General features: G+C 33.9%; 1 protein-coding gene across 4 annotated transcripts in view; it reads left to right on the top strand.

Moving 5' to 3' along the window:
* Nucleotides 1-20231, top strand: part of FSTL5 (follistatin like 5) — a 726034-nt gene that overhangs the window by 132494 nt on the left and 573309 nt on the right. The window lies entirely within an intron of this gene.

Raw genomic sequence — 20231 nt, 5'->3', positions numbered from 1 at the left:
TGAAAATATAGCTAAAAATGAGAAAACATTAAGAACTTAAAATCTTCAATGTGGTTTTAAAGCCATTGTGAGCCCTTTGGGAATTCTGCAAGGTCACTGGGGATCCTCTACTGAGATTTCCTTTCTTCATAGAGTGCTGTTGGAAACTTCAACATAATTTTCTGTTAACTCTCTGAATTGTTCTCATGGAATTCCTCCATCGGTCATTGTCCATAAGAGTTGGTGTTCTGTTATATCTATGATTTAGCAGATGAACTTTAAAAAATATGTCTCATGGAAAACCAAGCACTGCTATCTCATTTTACTTTCTATGAAAAAGCAAGACAATATTTATATGTTAAAATTTGGTGGTAGCTTAATGGCATAGTAAACTCTAGTCAGACATAAGGAAACTCTTTTCCCCACAATGACATTCTTATGTTTTGATGTTTATTGTTGAAATAATAAATTGCTCTAGGTAGATTATAATCCTACAGCAAAAGGTTTCCATTAATTTGTGCTCCTGCTGATCATAATCATGATATTTAACAAAGTTTTCCTGGGTTAATCCTTCTGGCCTCTCCCTTCAGGTGCTGGCCCTTCTTATTGTACAAGTTGGACATCCTCACCCACCTATCCCTTTTCGGTAGTATTTAGTCATGAGCCCGACTATGGAATGAAGGACAATTTCTCTATTTCCTTCCATCCTGTTTCGCATAGAAAGATAGGTTTATTTTTACTGTACTTTTTTTAGAGTTCTACAAAACCAAAACAAACCAAAATTAAAAAAAAAAAAAAAAAACATGGAGAAGTTACCAAGTTTACACTTACTTCTGAAAAGATGAAAGGGCAGTTATTCTTCTGAGGGTCTCTAAATTCACGACATCAGTCTTGCTTACTAATAACAAATCCGAATATAATCTCTGCACATTTCTCTGCAACCAACTAAATTACACAATTTGTTTTCCACGTTTGGTCATCTGTGTGTGTCTGTATTACTGAAGAATATGAAAAGACATACTTTTTTATTTTGCTAGGTATATTTTATTCAAATGAATTATGTAAGACTGCCCTTCCAGGGATTCCCAAACTGTTTGTGTTCTTTCTCAGCAAAATGAAGTATGTCTTGTTATTTTATATGTGAAATTATTACACTTATTTATCCTCAAAGCACTCATATTAACTCAAAGTTTCATACCTTTGTGTTGCAAAAGGGAATTTCTATTCCAAGATGTGCTGTATGATGTGCATTTAAATGATATATACATTTTAAGCATACTGAGTATGCATCTTCCTTCTCAAGAAGGGTCCTGGTGTTTCAGGTTAATCTTAAATCATATTTATAATTCTGTTATACTTGAAATAAGTTTAGTATAGCTTTCTTCTTGATGCTTTATTACCTTGGGATATATAAATCCTATCATCTGAAGTAGTAGAAATTATGTTTTTTCAACTACTGCCTAGGAACATGTTTTCTTTTATAATGTAATAAAATTTTGAGATGATGCTTGCCACTTCTTTCACTGTTATTGGCTGACACATGTTTCAGAACTCTCACATTATGGCTTCTAGGCTACTGAGTTGTAAGTAAATCAGAGACATACTGTTTTGTCAGGACCTGTTCCCTAACTCTGTTTAGAACTCAGTATTTTTCTTGACTGTTTATGGGAATCATCTTGAAATGTCGTTTTACTGGAAATTATAAATGGCCACTAAAAATGTCTCTAGGGGCACTTGAGTGGCCCAGGCAGTAAGTGTCTTCCTTCAGCTCGGGTCATGGTCTCAGGGTCCTGGAATCGAGCCCCATATTGGGCTCCCTGCTTAGTGGGGAGTCTGCTTCTCCCTCTGCCTTACCTCCTGCTTATGCTCTTTCTCTCGTGCTCTCTCTCTCAAATAAATAAATAAAATCTTTAAAAAAGTCTTAAATGTCAATATTAAGAAAAAAAGAATTGAATAAAAGCAATAGCTTACCCATTGGTAGATGAGAAATATTCTAAAAATCAAATATTGTACATATTTTGGTAACTAATTATTGAAATGTGAGTTATGTCCTCACTTGATGTTAGTAATCAATTCTCAGCTAATAATTCCCTGGACTTCCTGAAGAATTGGTAATCTTATTTGTCAGAACATGTTTATTACATAGTCAGGAATGTATGCGGAGGAAGTCTTTAAACATATGATTTTCTGCATTCTGTACTTATTCCTGCTTATGACAATAATCCCACCCACATTATACCAGTGACCTGAAATCACATTAATGCACAAAGCAGTCCAATGACAATTGACCAGTCTTTCCTCTGTATACAGGAGATATATATTGAAATGTTTGGAAATTTGCAATTCTATCTCTGATTAATTATTTGACATGCACACATGCTCTTATTCTAATATTATTTTGAAATGCCATAGAATCAAATTCTTATATATTCTAAAATTATATATATATGGAATTCAACTGACAAAATGAATTTTGGTTCAATAGTTGGTATACCATCGACTTCTCAATTGATTTTCACATTTAGATTGCCTATTGTTATATGAATTAGAGCCTAACCTGTAATTAGTACACAATTTTGAGGTTTACAGTTATTTAAGATATCCTTTATTAAAATTACATTGACGACTTTAGCAGGAAAATAAAGACAGTCCTAACAAGTTTAAAAGAATGATCAACTATTCAGAAAGCCGTATTTCACACTGCTTTTCAGTGACATTACAAATATGTTAAGATAGAGTATATTATGTGTTTCAAATCCATTAAGAATTTGATAAATATTATTAGGAAATAATTTCCTTTGAAGAATGGTTCTAATATAAGGAGCAAAAGTCAGTTACCCTTTACCAATATATCTCAGGGGAGTATTTTAATTTGTGATTTGTTTATTCATTTATATTTAAGAGCATCTCTCTAGAGTTCTGAGTGATAAAACAGTAACAGTTTTTGACAAAACTTAAATGATTCTTGTTTTACAAAGAGCTTAAAAATTCTGTCAGCTTAGTCAAGTTTTTAATTTTCCAAAAATAATTTAAAATACGACAATCAGAAGGATAATATCATTGTGGAAAGTTTGTGTATGATTATGCTGTAGCGTGCTCCTGAGTATCTGCTTTACTCTAGCTCTGTCATTAAAAGAATGTTTGTTCCTTCACCAAAAGGATTCAGTTCTTTTATAATGCAATTTTCCCTTCCTCTGTTTTCAAGTGGAAACTTTTGGCTCTTCTCATTCAGAAGTGATAAAAATAAAATATATTCCCCTTTCATAGCTAGTTATGTGTTGGGAGACACAGAGGACTAAAGTTGGTTCCCTAATAGTCACTTATATGGTATATTATTAACATCTATCTTTTGTTAAATATCTACTAGATGTCAGAGACTGGGCTGAGTTTTTCTACATATATTACCTCGTTTTAATCCTCAAACACACATTATAAGGTAAGATTTAGCATTCAAACATGCCGGCATATTGAGAAATCACATCTAAAGTAAATAATTCAGACCAATATTATCATCTTGTTCTATTTTTAAGTGGGTCATATTTTATTTAACCAATTTACCAATTATACATTAGGTACATTTAACATGCTGTTATTAGCAATGCTTTTGACATCTTCATGGATTTGATATATATGAATTTTATTATTTATGCATTATTTTTCTTTAATAGTATGGCGTTACAAATATTTACCCTACTGCCAGTTTATATAAATACTGCTCAGGGCTTTGTAACTTTAAGAAAATTTTTGTAATAATAGATGTGATATAGGAATGTTCTAGGGGACAGGTGTGAAAATTGTGCCAGCTTGTTCAATAAATGCTTGTGATCTTTGACAAGTGACTTAATCCTCCAGAAGTAATTTCTCTTTTATAGTTTATATTAACATAACATACCCCATGATATCAAAAGTCCTTTTACATATATGAAATTCTAAGGCTTATACTTCTATAAAGGCATTGGACAATGCTATTATTACAAACACTTATCCTTCAAAACTCTTAATTCTCAATAGGTTCTACGTGGCAAATATTATGTCTTATACATTTATGTATAAGGGAAAGGTAAGCTGCACAATTGTTCTCCCTGTGGTACATACATACATTCTTGTACATAGTGAACAATGAAGGACAATATTATGTTAAGACCATACCTAATCAAATTAAAGGTGTGTGTTTGGAACAATAAATGATATTAAAGTAGTATGGAGCCTATAGTCTTTACATGTAAACACACACACACACACACAAATACGCATAGATGCTATTTACTTTTATACAACCATACATTCAGATTCTCTTTTATTTCTTACATTACAAAATTGCCAATTGAGAGCACTGAAAATGATCTGATACATACAGGGATATATCTATATCTATATCTATCTATCTATCTATCTATCTATCTATTTATCTATATAGATATACATAGAGACTATATATATATACCCATTTTATATATATTATCTCTATATATCCATGCTATATATATATATATATATATATATATATTATACAGCATATATAATATGTCTCTATATAACATAACCGTATATAAATATGATATTAAATTGGAATTGGAATGCTAATAAACTCCTAACCTGGGTTGCTTGAGTATTCAGAGTCTCTTCACTAGAATAATCTTATAGAGTTCCTGATGTTAGCTCACTTCTTCCAGGTTAGGTAACTAGTCAGGAATAGTTATTGGATAGGAATGGACCTTCAAATTTGTATTCCTGAAAGCCACTGGACACATTACATTAATAAATGAAACTGTCATATAAAACTGAAAGATGGTAATTCATATATCTGAGACTTTTATGAGACTCTTTGTCTAATTGTTGGGTATCTTTCTGTTTAGGAAATAAAATATGCCAGTACAATAATAATGCCTGAAATGGAGACTGTTACCATTATATGAAACTCAGAGTCACTATATTTTTAATGAATTACAATACCATACTAATGAATGTTAGGTTTTTTGGTATTCAGTTTAGAAAGCTATTTCTGAGGCAAATAATTGTAGGATTTACAAAAACTGTGGTTTTTGTCTATCATATTCAATGGCTATAATCCTTAGGAAGTTTAAGTATCTAAAAGACAAGAAAACTCATGTCTAGAAAATGTCAACCAAAAGATTGTTTTGTTTATTTATTTGTTTGTTTTTGGCAAACAGTAATGCTGGATAAACCCCAGGCAAGTGGACTTACCGCAGTCTTGTGATAATAATCATTGAGAAATAATTAAATGTTGTAAAAGCATGTGAGGGAGTGATAATTTTTTTTTTATAATAAGACATACCTTGTTTTATTACACTTCATTTTGTGCTTCACAGATATTTTGTTTTTTTGTGCTTTTTTTTCCTTACAAATTAAAGGTTTATAGCAACCTTGTGTTGAGCAAGTCTATTGGCACCATTTTTCCAACAGCATTTGTTCACTTTGTGTCACATTTTGGTAATTCTTGCAATATGTCAAATTTTTTCATGATTATTATATTTGTTATGGTGATCTGCAATCAGTGATCACAACTCACCGAAAGCTCAGATGATTTAGTATTTTTTTAGCAACAAGCTATTTTTTAATTAAGATATGTACATTGCTTTTTCAGACATGCTATTGCACAGTTAATAGACTACAGTATAGTGCAAACCTAACTATTGTATGCACTGGGGAATTAAAAAATTAATTTGACTTACTTTATTGTAGTTTTCATTTGCTTTATTGTGGGTTGTTTAGAACCTAACCCACAATATCTCTGAGGTATGCCTGCCATGTTATAACACAGCAATTGAATTACATAAAAAAGTTATATTTTCACTCTATTTTATTAAAAATGCACTTTTAAAATTAATTGGGGGTAATATATTCTCATGAATGATTATCGGTTACCTTGTTGCAAAATATCAATGTCATATGTACCACTTCATAGTGTATGATTGCCTAGCAACTCTTTAATTACTAATATGAGCATATCACATATTTCAGTCCATTTCACTTTATACCTAACTTAACAATATGAGTATGAAACGATTGTTGAAAACAGATAAATTAAGTTACCATGAACACATTGCCATACTTTAATGATTTCATTAGGTGACGTGTGTTACATGTATGATTTTTTCTTATAAAAAAACTGGTCATAATTCTTTATCTGAGTAGTGTTTTTGTGATAATGTGAGTTTTGAAATAAAAATAGTAATACATAGATGCAAATTCTAGAAGCCAAATTACTATCATCATGATAGTATTCCTTACTTTGACAAACTTTCAAAAACATAACAATTTCAGTTCTAATGCATAACTCCATAGGAAAAAAAAATTAATAGATATAAATTCACTATAAATAATCTAAATGATGCTCCCAATACCTTACTAAATAACTTCCAAGTAGTATAGATTTCAATATAAGTAATAACTTTTCTCAGGGAATTAAGATAATATTCATTATCCATTCCTTAAACGCCATGTAACCAACTTGGTACACTTTTAAATGATCTTGGTGTATGTCCTCCTGCCACAGCAAACAGGAAGACAAACCACCTTCACTACCTAACGATGCTATTATCATCAACCAGAAGAAGTTTCATAAAGTATCTGATTCTATTTCTCATTTATGCAATGAAGAGCTCATTTTGTATTGTGCCAAACACATCAATTCTCCCCCCCATTTTGCATACATTCCCTAGTTTTCCAAAGGATACTAATAAATCATCTTGCCCAATAGATCATTTATTTTGGTTTCAGGGTGATTAATTTTGCCACTCACTTTGCCCACCAGGAGGCAGTACTAACTAAAAGAAATGGAGGCATAATCCCTTTGTTGATACTGTGAAAACAACCCAGAACACTTGGATCTAATTCTTTTTAATAAAATAATAATTAGAAAATAATAATTCAATGCTGCATGTAATATCAATTAATATTGTTCAGGCTTTTATTTACATAACTCAATATTTTACATACCTGTACACTAATATCTCAACATTGATTTTTTCAATCACCAACACAAAAAATCTTTATTATCTAGACTTCACAGAGCTAAATATTTCTGAAGTTTTTTAAAAAAATTTCACAGTCTGAAACAGTTGAATGCCATGTTTCAAGAAAAATGATGTAACATTAACCAAAATGTGTTGATGGCTTCATTTATTTAGCTTAATGAAATCACTTCACTTAGTTGCAATGGTTAGCCTTAGTGAAAGAGTAGTTGTTGAAATTGTTATGAAGATTACATATGTTTTTTGGCCAAAGTCCGTTTTATCTACCAATGAAAAACTCTCAGTTTTCCTTTTTTACTTTGTCTCCTCAGGTTCTTTAAACATGAAATTTGACTTTATTAAAGAAGACTATATTTACTTGGGTTTTTAAAATATATATTTCTTCTTTCTTCCAATTTAATGTAATAATATTTAAGTATCTTGTAATTATTTGATTTCTTAATTATAAAGTTAGAAATTCTGTATAAAATGAGTTGTTACTTTGTGATGTTATACTCAGTGACTTCTATGACCTGAAATAGACATACATTTCTTTGTCTAACTATAATAGATTAATTTGGAGTTTTACCTATTATGTTAAAGGCTGAATAATTTCCCTTTTAAATAATTATAAGATGCATTTTGTAGTTTTAATTTGTTTATCGGTAACATTCTTTTTCGATTACTTAATTAGATATAACTGTTTTTATTGGAAAATGGATGCTATCCTACTAAAAGTAATATCGTCGTTTCTTAAATTCTTGGTGCATGGACTCCTTATCCATTAAACACTGGAAAATGAGGGAAAACTTTGGTCAAATATGCTGCAAAATTTTTACATAATCCTTTAGTGATGCTTATCTTTGCATCATTAAGCATTTTCATTGTATTTGATCAAGGATCTCTTTTTCCCCATCACAGACTTTTCAAGAAACAGTTATTTTGATTCAGAGCACTAAAATTACAAGAACCACGTTCTGAAAACCACTAATTTGTGTAACACTTTTTTTTTTTTTTTTTTTTTAAAGATCTATCACAGGGTTTAGACTCAGCATAGTTAGGATCAGTTATTTACAAAATCCCTGAAAAGAAAGTCTGGAATAACAAAAAAAAAATGAACAAAAAACAAAACAAAACCCACAGTGTCTCTTTTTTCAAGACATGCAGAAATGCAAGAGATACAGGGAAAATTGTCTCCTGGAGCAGTTAGAATAGTAGGGGCTCTCAAAACCTACTCAATAAACATTTATAATTGCCACCACCACTGCCACCACCATCATCATCATCCAGAGAGTGTTTTTTTTTTGCCCCTTGGTTCTCCTCTGGGGCACAAGTGAATGTAAAACATAGCAAGTGCAGGGTTCTCTTGTTTACAGCCTCTCAATTGATGTTTCATGGAAGGGTACATGTTTCTGAACTTGCTTCTGGGGTAAAAGAACTGCATAAGTATATAGCAGATAGATGCACAGAGGAAAACCAGTATTTTTTCTCTTTACAATGTTAATGCATGGTCATTTTGAAAGTCAAACACATTCCGAGAGTTAAAAATAATTACAGTAATTCACAATTGTGTAAATATAAGTGCCAGCCATGTCATTGCAAATGGTAAGATATCAGGTTTTTTTGAAGGATAATACACTATAGGTTAATTAATTAAATTTAAATTTAAAATAATAATAATGATAAGTGCCAGGCCCCATGTAAGGCGCTTCACTTGCCTTATCTTGACTTTATATATTTAACATTTATGAGTACTTCTTTATTGTCAGGTCTTCTGCTAAATGCTTTCCACATATTATTTTATATAACCCTCAGAAGAATTTTATATACTTACAAGAGAATAAATTTTGCTGTCAATCCATCTATCTAAAAATGACCATCATTACCATTTTGGTATATGTGAATTCAAACATTTTTTACATATGCATATATTTCATTAAAAAAATAAACAACCAAAAAAAACCCCCACAAACAACTTAGTATTCGTTTGGAAGTGTTAATGGATAACCTTGTTTCTGAAAAGTTTGCAAATGCTTTGTGATGGATACTATGAATTGGTTCACTCAACAACCATTTCAAACACCAATTAGCATGATTTCTTTTTATAGACTTTTTACAGAATCTAGTAAATTAAAAGCTACATTTTCCAGATTTCCTTGCAGTTCGCCTTCTGGATGTGTTTTAGGTTTTTACCATCTGATTCATACAAGCATGGCCTTTTATGAAATTCTTATTATAAAACAAGCACAGTTTTGGGGAAAGAACTTTTCCTTTCACAGACAATGGCGAAAACAGTGTAGTTCTGAACTCAGCAGCTAGGGTGGTAGCTTACTTATGTATTAGTCCTGATAATCGCAGAGGTAGTGAGCCTTCTGATATTATAGGTCTGTGGTGGGGTTTTAGAAGTTGTTTCTAAGAGCTCAATTTGACACAGCCCTTTCCTTCAATCCTGTGAGCTATTTTCTATATCCTTTAATCTATCTCTTTTACTTAAATAGGGCAGAGTCTTTTGTCCATAACAAAAAGTCTTGATCAATGCATTGGTCTGTTCTAGGACTCCAACAACTAGGGACCTGGTATGAACGAAGTAAGTAACCAAGGAAGCAAACCTATCTGCAAGGCTGAGGCCGGCAGTGACAGCCAGGAGGTGTACATTGTTATGCTCAAATTGCAGAGCAAACATGCATTGTTCAGACATGTGTTAAAACCAGGTGGTCCTATCTAGCTTGCAAGCATAACAGTAGGGAATTCTTAAGTCAGATGTCATTATGGTTCAAACTTATTCAAACTATTAAAACTTTTGTGTTGAGCATCAACTGTGTGTCAGACACAGTTCTGGGAACTGGAGATCCAGTAGTGGGCAAAACAGGAGAAATATTCTGCCTTCCTGGATCTTAGATTGCAGTTCCTAGGCAATCTGCCCTTATCACAGGATGGTCGCTATTTTCAAAGAACAGCTAAAATCTCATGAAAAGCACAGACAACTTTTCTTCTCTGCTTGTCTTCTTGCCGTCTCCTTGCTCTTCTTTACCTCAGCACCTCTCTAAGATTTAGAGTCAGATACCAGTACCACAGGGATGGAGGCAGGAGGGTAAACAGAAACTGATAAATTAGAATCAACTTGATGAAGGATAAACTCCCTCTCTGAGAAGTTTAACTGCTGCTACATCTGACATACCCCCCAGACCTTCAGACCTTAGGAGGAAATAATTCCTGATTCCGCAAAAATGTGTGTTTTTAAATCTTGCCCCCAAATCTCATCCCAGTAATTCAAAATCATGGGGATTAAGTGGTAATTTTTGTTATGTAATTCTCATGAATCCTTAAGGGGAAAGAACGGCATGTTATTTTTTGGCTCTATTTGGTCTTCATCAACCTTTTTTTTCTCTCAGGAAAATAAAGTAGCAATGCTTTCATAGGATGGCTTAGAGCATACAGCTGTTGGGCTTATGGTTTACCTACAGAGGCATCATTACTTGTCTTGGTTTCTATGTGGTAATCCTTCTGCTTTATTATCCTCTCACAGGCATGGTTGAACATCATTACCCCACTATAATTTTTAATAAATAGTGTTTTAAATTTCTCCTTGAAAAATCTTGATATGGAGGATACTATATATATAATCATATAAATATATAATATATAAATAATATGTAATGTTAATATAAAATGCTAATAAATAATATACATTATAAATAATATGATTTATATGATATATCATGATACATAATGTATTGTGTAAATAATAGTATTAATGCAATCATAATATTAGGTGATCATAGATGTGATTTATTTATGTTTGTGTATTTTTTGTTGTTGTTGTATTTGTGTACAGGCTTGAAAGGAGAGCTGATCTATATCAATCTCTTACCATGTATCACACATCTATTTATTTTTTATTTCTTTAGCTCATTGTCTCTATAAGAATGCTCTGAGAGGTAGGCATCATTTTATATGTATGGAAAATGAATCTTGAAGGTTAAGTAACTCACTGAATATTATACAGCTAATAAATGCTTAATTTAAAAGAAACTTACTGCTTTTACTTGGGATTGTCATTCTCACATTATCCCTATGCATCCTGTTGCATGTTGGATAAATCTATATATGAGAATATGGTCACTGTTTGCAAATGCACTGTAAACAATATAAACTACATTGTTGCAAGATGGTAAGTCCTGTCCCCTCAAAAACTGAATAAATAGGTTAATTATTTAAATGTCAGAGTCCAAATGAAAAAATCATGTTTTATAGCCAATAAAAAAAGTGCACGGGTTGAACAAATTAAATGGGAGACAAACTTAAACCTTTGCCCCAAAATAAAGAACTTAATTGTTCTATGATTTAAACAAATGGAAGATTAATTTTATTTACTTCAATATTAATTATAAAATAAAACAAAACATTAAATTACTTTTTATGGGGCGCCTGGGTGGCTCAGTCGTTAAGCGTCTGCCTTTGGCTCAAGTCATGATCCCAGGGTCCTGGGATTGAGCCCCACTTTGAGCTCCCTCTCTGGCGGGAAGTCTGCTTCTCCCTCTCCCACTACCCATGCTTGTGTTCCTTCTCTTGCCATCTCTTTCTCTCTGTCAAATAAATAAAAATCTTTAAATAAAAAAATAAAGAAATAAAATAAAATAAAAATAAATTACTTCTTATGGGGAGCCTGATAAGGCAATAATCACTTGGTTCAATCAGCAAACGGCGCATGATAAATGTGTGCTGAAAAAGCATAATTTTTACTTGAAATGCTTTTTTGTTTGTTTTTTCTTTGTGTAGTTTGTTGTTGTTATTGTTGTTGTTGAATGGGAGTACCTTCATTCTCTTCTCTTCTGCCCAGTTAAAATAGAGTCAAATCATAATGCCGGGTGATTAAGTCACACTACCCAGGTGGAAACCTGACTTTGACATTCACTAGCCATGTAACTGCAGGCAAATTTGCTCATTAGTTTGAACCTTATTTTTCTCTTCCTTAAATGAGGGACAATCAAGAGCACTCATCTAATTGCACTGATGTGAGGAATAACTATGATTACATATGGAAGTGTTTGGAAGAGTTTCAGTACATAGTTAATACCTTATAACTGTTAGCTTAAATACCATTATACATTACTGAGTGATTTGACTTATGAAGTAAGATTTGGGGAATTGGTAATACCTATATTATGAATTACCTTGGATAGGAGTAGAAATATCTGTAATAAGGAAAACGATTCCTTTCAACATTCATATCATTCACAGCAGTAAACTTAATCATTTGTTTTTCTAACTATTGGATTTAATTTTGATGAAACATTTTTTTCAACAACATAAGTCATTAGTATTATCTATACTGTGAGTTTATCCATAAGATTTGTGTTCCATGGCCCTTATTAATCAGGAGATGAATGTTCAGTATTATTTATTCAAATTGAAAAAAAAAGTAAAAATCATTTATTTTTTCAATTTCTCTATAAGTTTTCTCATTTATAATTTGGGGATTTTTTACAAGTTTTTCTTCGAGGATCAAACAGGATAATGAATGTAATAGTATATGAAAAGTACTTAGCACATTACTTGGAATCTCATAGGTATTCAATTAATGTTAAGTCTAAATCAAATTGCAGTTTATGAATATATATATAGATATCTGTATATGTAAAAATATAGATTTCATATTATATATAGTATTAAATATATATAATTCACAATAATTTCAATAAGCTCATATAAAATGAAATATATTTAAAATAAATTTGTATATTTTTATACATGTATACTTATATATGAAGAGGTATAAAATTAAATTACTTTCTACCTTTGGAGAAGCTACCATATATTATAACACACACACTCACACACAAACATAACCCGTTTCTTTATAGTTAAAATCAGGACTTAGATGGTTTTTGTATCTCTGTTAAAATACTAGAGGTGCATCCTTCATAAAAGTTATTCAGAAAATATTTGTGAATGAATGATGAATGAACTAGAAGCCATATTCAGTTACAAAATGTCAGTATACTTTTATATGAGAGCATTTCATGCAATCCATGATGAATTATTTAGAGTATTTTTAATTAGGAATATGATACATTATTTTTTTCTTAAAATTAATTACTTTCACCAGTGTTCTTTGTTAAACACTAGCAAATATATTACCTTCTCAGTTATTTTTTCAGTGTATAATCTAGACAAGCAACATGGCATAGTTTATTATTAGCTTTTTATATTTATTGTCGTACATAGTTTTCATTTAATTTCAAGAGTTGAGGTTTGCAAATGTGGAAGCACACATTTTCATCATGAATTAAAAAATGAATGGGTATGCATGTCATATGTTAAGCTAAATTTTTAATGAGTAACATACAAACTGTGACCTGTGGAAACTTTTTATTTCATCAGAAGATTTAAGGGTGATATGTGTATTACCAAAATTTAATTTTCCCCAGTTGAAAGAAAGTATGTGCCTTATCATTAAAAGATTCTAAATTTCAGATGCAGAGAGAAAGAGCTTTGTTCATGGCTGACTCACAAGTCAAATTTGCAGGCCAAAAACAATTTGTGATAACATTAAAGGGCTATAGAACCAACAATAGGAAGTTGTTTAAGTGTTTGATTAGGATAAAGGTTTTTACATATCAGTGGATTAATTACTGTGGCAATGCAAAAAATAACATGTAAACAATTCAGACTTTTAATAGATCATTTACTTATTTTCATGTTTCATTATTGAAGATATTATTCAGTATGGAATTGATGGAGATAGTTAGTGAACATGGCAGCTCTCTCTACACTGAAATGAAAAAAAGGAAAATATGTTCCTCCCTCAACATGAAATATTAACACTGGAGACCCTGAAGAACAGGAACTGGGTCTGAACTTATTTAGAATGTTTTCTCAAGTTTTCTGGAACGTAAGAAGGAACACTGAGTTAGCAGATGGCATTGATATATATATATATATCAACATATATATATATATATATATATATATATCAACACATATACATATATTTTTTTTTTATTTAAGGAAATATAAAACTACTGGACACAAAACAGAAGTATTAGGCATATGGGCAACAAAAAATACAGTAATCTGACTTTAGTATCAACAATAGTGAAGTGAGGAATGATCTAGATTGCATTTATGTTTTCCAGTATGTACTAAAATATATCAGCAAGAACATCTTACAATTATTTAAGAATTATTTTTACCGTATGCTGCAAAATAAGAAAACAATTATCCACAAATAAAATGATTATCAAATTACTGTCACCAATTAATACAATGTTAGGTGCCAATAGGATTTTTGGAAATTAATGGAAAACAATATTCTAACAATGAAAACCTACAAAGTTTGGCTCAACCTGTACTAATTTGCATAGTCTTGCTTAAAACATGTTTTAAACAGGCCCCGCTCTAAAATTAGTGGGGCCTGTACCAAGAGTACAAATAAAGCATTCCAGCCACCTACCCTGACAACTTGGTTTGCTCTCTTCTTTTCTTATACGTAATCGCATGCCCTTTTTTTTTATCTTTCCACTTCTTGGAAAAATTTTAAAAACAAAAAATATGCCCTGAGAGGTCAAGCAGAGAAAGACAATTATCATATGGTTTCACTTATATGGGAACATAAGGAATAGCAGGGAACACCACAGCGGAAGGGAGGGAAAACTGAATGGGAAGAAATCAGAGAGGGAGAAAAACCATGAGAGCCTCTGGACTCCGGGAACCAAACTGAGGGTTGTGGAAGGGATGGGGGTGGGAGGATGGGGAAACCTGGTGATGGGTATTAAGGAGGGCACGTGTTGGGATGAGCACTGGGTGTTAGATGCAACTAATGAATTGCTGAATACTACATCAAAAACTAATGATGTACTATATGCTGCTAACTGAACATAGTAAAAAAAAAAGAAGAAGAAAGAAAAGAGAGAGAGAGAGAGAGAGGAAAAAAAAAAAAAATATGTATATATATATATGCCCTGAGAAGTGATCTGTGCAGGTCCAGGAAGTAGGCTCAGAGAAATTGTTAGGGAATTCTGGGGACCAATCACCCCGAGTAAGGCCTGGAAGAGAACAAGGTACAGACTTGGACATAGTCCCAAGAACTGCTTGCCTAAGGAGGGCCAGAGGTGTTCTCTAAAGCAAGGGGCTCAAGACAGGAACCCACTGCCTACTCCCAGTCAGTACTGCTTTAGAAGGTATAATGAACTGGAAAATGCCACTTAGAAAGGGTACAGTGAGTAGGGAAATGTGCATTAGGGGAAGCTTAGGAAAGGGGACTACATTTAAAAGAACAATGGTTTACATGGGATAAAACCATATTTTAAAAAACTTGGGAGTTTGATGACCTAGTTATTAAATGTTTCTATGTTAGGAGAAAGTGCTATCCACCATTGTCTCATTCTCTAAAATATTTTACAGTTCTTGCTGACCCCATTCTGTGTTGATTTTTATGCTGACTTAGTTAAGTGGTCTGCTGGAAGTATGAAAATCAGTAAATTAATTAAAAAGTGCACAAAATTGGGGTGCCTGGGTGGCTCAGTCAGTTAAGGATCTGCCTTTGGCTCAGGTCCCGGGTTCGAGTCCCGCATTGGACTTCCTGCTCAGCAGGAAGCCTGCTTCTCCCTCGCCCTCTGCCACTTTCCTTATTTGTGCTCTCTTTCTCTGTGTTAAATAAATAAATAAAATCTTTAAAAAAAAAGTGCACAAAATCATGTGCCTGATGGCATTGGTGTTCTAAGATGAGCCCGCTTCAAAATGCTCTTGAAAAGGGCCGTGGAAACTATACGTTGGGTCACAGGGCCTTCATTGCGTATCTGACACAACTTCCTCTTTACACGGTCATCTCTCAGGTAACATATCTTTTATAGCAATTTTAGTGTGATGTGACAGAATTCAAAAATGTTAGGGGACACTTCATCAGAGAAAAATGCTTTCACTTTTGCTGTAGGGCTCTGAGTCTTCAGTGAATTTATCTGAAAACAGAACAAAACAAAACAAAACAAAACAAGGTCAGGTAGAGATGTTGCAAAGAGTTTGGCTACTGTCTGGTCATTCTGGAAAGAACAGGCAGGCAGATAATCTACAGGATAACAGCATAGAGTCCATCTGGCGTGTGGTCTGCACACCACAGGCCCTATGATCTCAGTCACAGCAGGAGCATCCTACGCAGGGGAACTACACGGGCACCTGCAAAGACCGACTCGAAGGGAAATTTACTAGAGAATAGAAGAAGAGAGAAAACTTCCACACTCTCCATCTAGATTGCTTTTAGCATTACTTTTAAACCATTTAACTAAATTATTAAACCTATGTTCAATATGCAGTGTGAGCATCCTCCTTGAAATTTATCAGGACAGTTACAGGACTTCATGAAATCACAAACCCCACGATCAACCAGGGCTACTGATGTATCGGTGGTTAGTGTAGATTCTGTCCCCAGAAGATGGTGAAATGAGTCAGAAAAAAAAAAAAAAAACAACTTTAAGACGATTCCCTCCAAACTGAAAATTCATTCCAGTTCTCTCACACTTCCCAAACTATGCCCAGCCATGTTGTGAGCTATGTTTCATCCAAAATTCTATATTAAGATTATGTAACATTATAGAGATACTCCAAAGAATGTGAACACCATAGAGATACTCAAATACAATTATAAATCTCATTCTTATTTGAAGCCTGGGGAAGCCATTAGAGAAATTTAATTGGAAAACTAAATTCCCGTGTAAGTTAAAATCCAAAGACACTAAAGTCCAAAGGAATTAAAACTCAAAAAAATCACTTATTGAACCCCTTTGAATCCAAAGAAAATAGAATGTTCCCTATTTTTCATCCTGCTCAGCATGAGCCACAGGGGATGGCAGAGCCCGGCTGTAATGCTTTCAGCACAGTCTGGGCATCTGTTTTCCCAGGGCTGGTGTGGTTCTCCCACAATTTCAGAATCTCAATTAGATCAATACCAGGTCTGATGTGCCTCTCTTTTAGAGAGTCCGAAGATTATCATGGTCTGTATTCCTAGCTAATACATTTTGTAAAGAAGCTTATTTCTAGAATGCAGACAAAGTTATTATTCCACTCAGAATCATATTTGTAGATCCTAGGACTCAGGTTTGGCAAAGACCAGAACAGAAACTCAATGTTATCTGAAGAAATGAAGATAGAGCACAAAAATAAGCCTTGTGTCATTTGCCCTAAGATGCCAGTTAATTAATGCCAGTTGCCCATACCCTTGACCTTCGAAAATAATTTTAACCAGAAGAAGACTGTGATCAAGAGGTTAAGTATGTATGGCACAGTACTCACCATATCTGGGAGAAAAGTAAACTCTGATGAACACTCTCTCCTTTCTCGGTTAAGGACCGGGGAGACATGATCACCTTCTCTTGAAGTTTGGAAATATACAGTAAAATGGCTTTAGCAAGTATTAATTTGCATAGTTTTCTTTCTCATCCAGCATATGAAACATCTTTTAATTTTCTGTTAACCGAATTTCCCTTAAAATCAGAGCCAGTGGAAAGGCTTATGTGCTAACATTTAGTGGTGAGGACATCCCCAGGGACTGAGAAGTAAAGAATAAGGTGGAGAGAAGGAGAACGCTGGAGAGCCATAGATGCAGTGTTCTAGCAAGCCGGTCATCACACTTCATAACAAGCTAGTTATCTGGTCTCACAGGACATCTTTAGTGAAACCGTATGAAGGTACTCTATCTGCAAATCATCCATCCATGGGAAAGAAGGGAGAAGAATTTATCTGAACTTATCCATCGACCTCCATTGGTCAGAACTCATCAAGAGACATGAACTGCCCCACTCTTCCAGGCTGTCTCGGTGTGTATGCAGAGCTGAATCTGGTGCCTCGGTGTCTAGTGCGTCGTGTAGCGTGACATATTACTGATGCAGGTGCATGAACGTCAGAGAAGAAGAGCGCTAACCGGGGGCTGTGCCGAGGGCAGTGGCAGCTTGGCCCACGACCAGGAAACAGCTAGGTTGCTGTTTGAGTCATTCAGTCAGAAACCAAATCAAGTAGGCATATCTGGAGTAAGGAATAAAACCGAATCCGGTACCTTTCCGTTTCCTTGGAGCCTTCTGTTTCCAGCCCACCAGTGTTGCGATGAACGTGTAGTATTTTTAGTGACAAAGCCTCCGGCCTTTCTTGTGGACTAACATTTACAGAACCTGGCCACAGGAGGCTCATTATACCGCCTAGTTACTGTAAAATTGTTCAGACCCATGAAACTACTCCCGAGGGAACGTTTTACTCCTATTTATGTTCCAACATCACTCTCAGAAGATTCCCAACTTTAACCTACTGCTAATGCTTCAGAGTTTGCACTAAGTACACAGCGCGGACCATAGATCAGCCATGAGTTCTTCAGGTCTCTCTCATCCCTCATATTTTGAGTGTTTTAGATCTTGAGTGTCATTTCTAGCTGATTTTTTAATTCAATGATGAAAGATAACTTCTCTTGTTTTCTTTTCCTACTCTTTCTCTTCTGCTTTTAGAAAAGCCATTGGTAACCTGTTTATAAAGTTGATCTTTTTCCTTTTCTACCATGTAAAAAAAAAAAAAAAAAAAAAAAAGCTGTTTCCTGGCTCTAAATGCCTTGCTCCTTTACCATCATGCTTCTATTCCAGATTTTGTTTTAAGATTTTAAACTCAGTATATTCTGAGTCTGCCAAATGCATCCATTGTTCAAGCAAATCTTGTGTACTTTCACTTTCTTGGCTTGGATAGTCCTGCCCAGGAAATATTGTCATCTAACCATAGCATGGACTGAATCTATCATCAGCTCATTTGCCTTCCTGTCATATGCTTCATTTTTGTTATGCTTTCTTTTAGGATCTCAATTCTACAGGTTGATCATACATGTTCTCCTTGCAAGGCAGAGAAAATTCCTGGATAGCCAACTAAATGTAACCTCATTACTTAAAATTATTTTATTACTTTTCAAATCTCAGCCATGTGGATTAATTTCATGAATTCAAGCTTGGTTCTTCTACCACTTCCTCTTTAGCCTTGAATGCAAAATGAAATTTCAAGCATCAAACCTAAGCCTGACAATAATAATTTAAAATCAGAACCTCTTTAGGGCGCCTGGGTGGCTCAGTTGGTTAAGCGACTGCCTTCGGCTCAGGTCATGATCCTGGAGTCCCTGGATCGAGTCCCGCATCGGGCTCCCTGCTTGGCAGGGAGCCTGCTTCTCCCTCTGACCCTCCCCCCTCTCATGTGCTCTGTCTCTCTCATTCTCTCTGTCTCAAATAAATAAATAAAATATTTAAAAAAAAAAAATAAATAAAATAAAAAATAAAATCAGAACCTCTTTAGTATTATGCAGCATGCTTGGAATACAGCTGCCTTCCAGTCTAAGTCATTCCCTGTAGACAAGGCTGAAAAGCACAATACAAATGACAAATAACTTGTTCTGCTCTTTAAAGTCTAAAGGTAGGTATATGGCAAGATTCCCTTTTCCATACAATTAAACTTTTCCTTGAGTTAAATCTGATGACTCAGACCTTTGCAGCCCCCTGGTGGCATCTACTCAGACACCCCTGTCTTCACACATGCACTGAGGGGCTGCAAGTCACAGACTGCACTCAGGGCCAGGATTCACCAAGATTGCCCCTTTACTGAGCCTATGAGGCTTTTGAGTGTGCTCTGGAATTTTCTGCCTGAATAGAATGCATTTTGGTTTCAGAGATCCATGTGGCTTCTATTTTGATTAATTCCAGGATGCCCAGTACCTTGTCAAGGTCAGTGCACCTTTGCTTAAGACCTGGTGTTTGCAGGCATGTCTTTATATCTCTTTTAGAAATTGCCTGTGGACAAATCCTTCATAAGCTGCAATGTCCAGCCAAGGTAGAAAAATAATCACAAGTGCTTGATTTAAGGCCATTGGCAACCTAAAATTCATTTACATAACCTAACCTAAGCCTCTACAAAAACAAAAATGCCTCTTGTTTACTAATGTGTGAAGTAAAACCATGTGTGAAGTAAAACCATGTGCGATGATCCCAAGTTGTAAAACCAAAACCATGGAGAGTGGAGAAAAATAATGATAATAATAATAATAATAATAATAATAATAAACAGAAAAAACAACAAATAAAAACAAACACAAAAAAGAAGTAAACAGAACAAGCCCAGTTTTTTCTTCCTAAATTCAACTCTCACATCATTCCTGCCTTCTCTTAAGGATGAATGTAAGAGAACAGAAAGAAACCAGGAGTAGTGTGTGTTATACTAATGGAGTTGCTCTATATGGAAGGGAAACATCAGGAGAGGAAGAAGATTCTT

The sequence above is a fragment of the Phoca vitulina genome, unplaced genomic scaffold (assembly GCF_004348235.1).
Source record: "Phoca vitulina isolate PV1807 unplaced genomic scaffold, GSC_HSeal_1.0 scaffold14, whole genome shotgun sequence".
Classification (NCBI taxonomy): domain Eukaryota; kingdom Metazoa; phylum Chordata; class Mammalia; order Carnivora; family Phocidae; genus Phoca; species Phoca vitulina.
This window is presented reverse-complemented; position numbering and strand designations above follow the sequence as displayed.